The following is a 6,638-nucleotide window of genomic DNA, read 5'->3' as shown; positions in this document are numbered from 1 at the left end:
ATCGCCCCGGCTCCCCTCGGGGAGGGGGCGAGCGCGGGCGGCGGGGCCGGCGAGCGGCGGCCCGGCCTGTGGCGGCCCCCGGCCCGGGGGAGGTTGTGAGGCAGCGGGCAGGCGGAGGCGCTTCCCGGGCGGCGGCAGGCGGGCGGGCAGCGGGGGGCTCCGCACCCACCGTTACAAACGCACCTTCACGTTAAGGGGCGCGGCGGGCCGGGACTGCCGTAGCGGCCGCGGGCCCGGCTGGGGACAGGTGTGGAAATAACGTTGTTTATTCGCCTTCTGATCTAGTTTTACCTCCCCCTCAGCCCCGGGTGTTTCATTGTGGTATTTCCTGAACAGATGAACGCGCTTCTTGCCTGTTTGCCCTTACAGTGAGCGCCAGAGCGGGGGGCAGCTCAGGGGTCACCATGCACGGCCTGCCCTGGGGTGAGGAGAGGGGCCTGGCCTGGCCTCCCCGGGGGCTGTGGAGGGGGTTTACGGGGGTCAGGGCTTGTCAGGGAGCAGTTTGGGGACCAGAAGCGTGCAAGGGATAGTAGCATTGAGGCAGGCAGCCCGTGGGGGTCTGTCCCCTGGGTGGGTTAGGAAGCCCAGGTGGTGATGGAGCTGTGATGGTGTCAGGAGATACGGCTGGTGTCTCGTAAACGGAGTGTAATTGTGTGCACCTGGTGCTGGGGAGCGTTTAACTCTGGTGTTCAGGTAGCATCCCCTCCTGGCACCTGAGTGCTGCGAAGACGCGTGCTCCTGTCTTGTAAGCTGTGAGTATTACTGGTGCTCTGTTGAGTTTCAGCTTCTGGTTGTTTTTTTCCGAAGTCAGCAGAGATACTGTGAAGATGCAATTTTTACCCCTAGATCACAAGGAGCAGAAAGAAACCAAAATTATTTTGTTTTTCCAAAGCTTCTGTGTCAATGTATTTTTGACCTGTACGTCCCTCAGAAGGGGGTATAACATAAACTTTAAAGCCCTAACTGCTTCTAGGGAAGCGCTGAGTGCTTAGAAAGGTAACAGGTCTACGTTGTCATGTCTTGAATGTTAGGTGTGTTTCCTAAATCACATTGCTTGTAGGAAATGCAAGCAAAGTGGCTGATGAGTAGAGACTTGGTTAGTTGTGATCTTGAATGCAAATAAGAAGTATATCCTCTTCCTCACGGAGTAAGAGTGTGGTTAGTGATAAATAACAAGAAATAAAGTGCTCTGCAGCGAGTCTTCCTCTCTTACAGATCTGATGTTTGCCTGTAGGTGCCTTGGGTTCTTTCTGCAAAAGGACTTGCCTGAGTTCAGTAAGGTTCCTCCCAGAGGTGGTTTCTGCTCTGGGCTTGCAGCCTCTCCCTGATACCTTAGATACAGAAATGCATTTCTTTAATTTCTTGGTATGATGTCTGCGTCCATTTATGAATTACTTGATTGTATTGTTTATTTTTTATGCAGTGTATTATGTATTTAAAAATTCAAATGAAATTATTTTCAGGAGTGTGTCTCCTTTGTAGGTATAGGAAAGTAATCATTTAAGGGAAGTGGGTGTTAGCTGCATTTTATTATCTGTTCTCTGCTGTGCAGGGAAAACTTGGGGGGCAAGTTCTGTGCTTAGCAAAACTCATACTTGTCTGTTGAAAGTTGTCCATTTTATTTTTTATTGACTTGCACATTCAGACCATAGTTATTACCCAGCTATATCCATATATAAAATTAATGTTATATGTCTGTCATAATTTTATGGATACCAGAAACATCTGTATCACGATATAAAGAGTATTTCACTAACAGAAATCCAAACGGTATTAATTTTATTTTGAAAGGAACTCAGTCTTGAAGTTTTTATTTTTGAAGGGTTTTTTATTGCTTTGTATTTGCAACAGAAACATATTTAAATAAAAAATTTAAAATTATGCATGCTATGAGCAGAATAGGTATAGATCAGCTCCAGACTAGGCCTCGTGCCTTGAAATCTTATTTCAGTTTGAAGTAAGCTCTGGCTTTGTTCTGTTACTGAACTGAGAGGGGAGGTTTTATGTCACCCTGTTGGCCTGAGTCTGCTTAAATCTTGATGACAGCTACTAGTCATGAATCAGGTCTGTGACCTGAGCTTCTAGGAATTTTTTAACAAGAAACATCAGTTTAAAAGTTAAATAAAAAAAAATCAGTGGAAACTCAGAATTCTTACCAGCTTTTTTGAGTGCGTCATGTTGCCGTGATGGTGAGCTGTACGTGTAATGGTAAAATTTTAATAATAAATAAAACTGATGGATATTTCTTATGTCTATGTTTTGGATGTCTTCAGCTATCAAGGGAGTGACGGTGGGAAGGTGGAGGACAGCGCTGCTCAGTGGTTCACAGCCCGAGTCAATCCACGCAAGCTGCAGCCAGGGACATGCGGATCAGATGTAAGGAAGGGGCTCTTCTGGGAGGGTGGCCTGATGCTGGGGCCAGCAGCCCAGGGGTGGGGGAAATCCTGTCCTTGGGTGAGGTCTTGACTCGTCTGGCAGTGTGATCTGCCTTTTAAAAGTGACCCTGCCTTAAGGAGGGGTTTGGGCCAGGTGACCTCTGGAGGTCCCTCCCACCCGAAAGGGTTGGAGCCTACGATAACATTCAGTCTTAGTTCTCACCTTAGTATTTTTGTGTGTGTGTGGGTTGCGTTTTTTTCCACTTTTCTGTGCACTAACGTGTGCTTTTGGAGTGAACTAGGTGCCTTTATATGCCATAAATTGATGTAAATTAATGAGTATGTATAATCCGAGAGATAATTCAAATGTTGACATAGGTAAATTGCTTTGAGGATATTCTGCTAATTTGAAGACTGAAGTTAAAATAGCTATTAATTAAGTTAGTCTCTTGAAATGGGTGCATGCATTTGTTCATTTTCTAATGTATGCGATTTTATGAGCAGGATCTTTTTTAAAGTGTTGTAATATTCTTGTGAAGTGCTTTTTTAAAATTAAAATGCAGAATGCACCTGTTCCCATTGATTATGTTCAAAGAATAGGTTAATTAAAATTAACTATTTAGTTTTTACAAGCTTTGTGAAGTTCGGAGCTCAAACTCAGAAGAATGTGTTGACAGAAAAGACTCCACCCACTGTGATCTGTTGGGTGTTCTGCAGTTTATAAACCTGTTTACAGTCGTCTGACACTTGTGTGGGACTTCTTAAAATACGACCTCACTCACTCGCTTCTACCTGGGAGTTTGTGTTGGTCACTTGTGTCGGATTGCTGGGAAAGTTTTCCCGTGCCCAGCTATTCGTGTGCTGGGGAGCCTGGGGGAGAGGCTGTTGCACAAGCAGTAGGATGGGTCGAATACTTTTGTATAATTCTCAGAATTAAAGCACAGAGTGTTTGTGGTGGCCGTTTCCACTTTAATGGTTCAGCGTCACGCATTTAGGAGTCGTGTGTGCAAGAAAGTGACACTTGGCTCTTGCCACACTTAGCAAGAAAAGCTACTGACAGCGATGTCTCCAAATGTTCTCTCGAAATAGTATCTTGCCCAGCCAGCTGCTTCGTGCCCCCTGACATATGCTGGGTGAAATGTTGTTGCCAGCTCATCAGCAGTTGTTTCTCATCGTATTTCCCATTATCTGTTTATGATTAAACAAAGCCCTGAACGCTGCTGGTGGTTTGGTAGCAGCCTTTCACTGCTGTTGCTTTGAAAACAAAGCATACTGAAAGTGTATTTATGTGTTCAAAAAACATAGTGCGAGCCATAGAAATAGCATTATCATAAAGTGAAATACAAGGGGTTGGCATACAGAAGCAGATTTCACTAATAGATACATAGCACATGCTAATTGATATAAAAACATCTGATTGTTCTTAGGTGAGAAGAGCAACAGATTTTTTTCCCACGGGATTTTTGTCAGTATTCCAAACTTCGGAGAAAATCTGTGGTTTAGAAGTTGGGATGGTAAGTTATTCCCTCTATTTAGTCTTATTCTTGTATTTTTTTACACTGTGTTTATCAATATGGTATATAAACATATTCTGGACTTCAGTCCTCAACCTTAGGCTGGTCTGTGTTTATCAATATGGTATATAAATATATTCTGGACTTCAGTCCTCAACCTTAGCTGGTCTGTGTTTAGCTGTAGCAGTTTGCTGCCCTTGTTGTCTTTGCCCCCCACCCCTCAAACGTGGATGTCTGCTCTCAGCCCTGTCCTGAAGGTGGGAGCTGCAGACCCTGCTCTCTCTGGAATATTATCATTCAGACTCTCTCTTTTTCTGCACCAAAGAGCCCTTGTATTCAAGCTCCTCAGCAGAGTAAGTCCCTTTCTTCACGTCCAGCCTAATGTCCTAAACCTTGTGGTTCAGCTTTTCCCTGGGCTTCCTGCTCTCCTGAAAGGCCAGCCTTGCTGGCAGCACCGTCGCCTTCATCGCTGCCACCAGACTCCGTGTCCCGTGCAGAAATCCCTGTGACACATTGCAGCCGCCTCTGCCAGCCTGGCCCCAGCTGAGCCGTGGCCCCGGCGAGGGGAGCTCTTCCAGGAAGAAGCAGCACAACCTTTTTTCCTGGCTGCACATTTCATTTGTGTGGTACGGATAGCTCCTGTGTGAGGGAACGGAAGGGATGATGGCATATGCTCTGCTCTCTGCGTACAGCTGCAAAGGCAGTGTGTTAGTCACAATTTCTTGTCCTGCTTACCTTCCAGTAGTAGTGTCAGCCATTTCACATGGTTGTTTAGAGAGGAAAGAATTTGAGGAGAAGGAAAGAACTGCAAAGACCTTTGCTGCAGCTGACAGTCATGATGAATCTACCTTGGGAATGTCAGCTTTAAGCAGCTGAAAGCAGTGATTTTTTTCCCCTAAAATAGGAACAAAAGAAACTCTTTGATAGCTGAGTCACCTCCTGACTGAAGAAAATGTCTGTTCCGTTGTGTTTTTCATTCTGTGATCCAGTAATTGCTTTCTGGCGTTATAAGGAAAGATCTTGAGCTAAACAAAAACTTCAGGCAGCTTCTCTGCACTCTGTGAATGCTTCCACATAAAACACTTTTTTAGTAACATCAAAAGTGTTGCTACTGGGAGAGGATCTTAGGAGTTGTTGCTGCGTACGCCTGGTTGGAGAGCCACAAGAGTTTTCTACTAAATTACGTTGGTGTGGATTTGAAAATGGTTTTGCATTTTGCTCTGGACCAAGGCAGGGTCATTTTGTGCAGTAACTTGCTGTTCTGTAAAACAGTTGGTAGTAGCCAAGATGAAGTTTGGAGATTACGCCCTAGTTTGGCCTTTATGGCCCAGTCTACGTAGACTGGGAAAATTATGAGTAACTTTACCTTTCCTGCCCTTTTCTCCTCTCGGGTACCCTTTAGCATATTGAAGTCAGCTTTGCCATCCTGGCAGACAGGCAGTAATTTTGATCAATGCTGCAGCCTTCGTAATTTGGCTTGTAATTCCAGTCCACGTGGACTCATGGTTGGTAGTTGGCTTCTTTGTCTGATTTTATTCTGTGTTTGCTGTAGCACTACACTGCCACCAGCATGCCCTAGTCTCTTTCTTGCGTGTTTCTCCTCCTGCATTGAGGCCTTCTACTGTTTGTCTCCATTCCACAGTCTCTGATGATGCCTAAGCTGAATGACTCAGTTTCTCCAGGTACCATGGTCAGCAGGTATCAAAACTACCTGTTGCCCCAGTTGTTCCAGTACAGGTTACTGGGGCCCTTCAGAGAACGCTATCATAGAAGCCATGTTTTCAACTTCTTTCTTCAAAAATTAAGTCCTTTCTCTAGATCCTCTTTCCTCTAAATGCATTTCTGCACTTCAGTTTTCTTCTGTCAAAGTAGAAAAGTGCCAGCAAACCCTAAATGCTGTGTCCTACATGTTCTTTCTGTGCCGTCAGGTAAAGTCCTCAAAAGACCTCCCTTCCCATGCACAGGTTTCCTTGTTACTCAGCACTACTGAGGGTTGTGTGGTTTATTTGCATGAAAGCCAGGAATTCCATCTTGCTTCAAATGAGATTAACCTCGGTTAACTTTAAGGTTATAATTTCCTTTGATATTCCATTTCTCTCTCAGCTGGAATAGCTATCAAAGGGAACCAGGTGTGTCATTGTGGTCTTTTGGTTTAAAATGGGAGCCAAACGTTTGCAATCTTGTTGATGTAATGAGAAACAAATAAATCTGTTTTACCACTTGCTGTGTCTTCTGATCTCTTTTTCTACTAGTGGTTTAGAAGCTGCCCCAAACACACGATGATCTCTTATCTAAATAGCCTTGGTCTTGGGGGTAGTTGGTGTCACTTCTCTGTGACGTGCCATACATCTAGAGATGGCCCTTTGTGCTATTTTAAGACCTCTGCAGCTGATGAACTGTGAAAATCTTTCTAAAATATTCATTTTCGAGTTACCTTTGAAGGGAACTTGTATTATTTGGTTTGAATGGAATTTCTCATCCCTCTGCTTCTCTCAGATTAAAATAGAAATCATCTTGATTTCACAAGTTGCAGAAGACGGATGTCAGACACTGAAGTGAGTTAGTCATATCTGTGATAGCAAGATTTCTGTTCTGTGACACTTTGCTAAATGTCAAAGTCTCATTCCCACCCCGCCGCAGCTGCTCCACTCTGTGCAACTTCAATTAAAACTTCAGAATAATTCCAAACATTTTTGGGTTTGTCCAGCCTCACCCAGATTTTAATTGCAACTTGTGCATTTTCCACTGG

At 44.5% G+C, this 6,638-nt stretch overlaps 1 long non-coding RNA gene across 1 annotated transcript in view; it reads left to right on the top strand.

Annotated features, from left to right (window-relative positions):
• The first annotated feature begins 30 nt into the window (after positions 1 to 30).
• Positions 31 to 6,638, top strand: part of LOC137662828 (uncharacterized) — a 154,777-nt gene continuing 148,169 nt past the window's right edge. Inside the window, exons 1-3 of the long non-coding RNA XR_011048059.1 lie at positions 31 to 247; positions 2,274 to 2,376; positions 3,803 to 3,889. This is a non-coding gene — a long non-coding RNA (uncharacterized lncRNA). The remainder of the gene's footprint in view (positions 248 to 2,273; positions 2,377 to 3,802; positions 3,890 to 6,638) is intronic.

This window comes from Nyctibius grandis, chromosome 4 (assembly GCF_013368605.1).
Source record: "Nyctibius grandis isolate bNycGra1 chromosome 4, bNycGra1.pri, whole genome shotgun sequence".
In the NCBI taxonomy this organism is placed as follows: Eukaryota; Metazoa; Chordata; class Aves; order Nyctibiiformes; family Nyctibiidae; genus Nyctibius; species Nyctibius grandis.
Note: the sequence above shows the minus strand (reverse complement) of the source record. Positions and strands in the feature narration are given on the sequence as shown.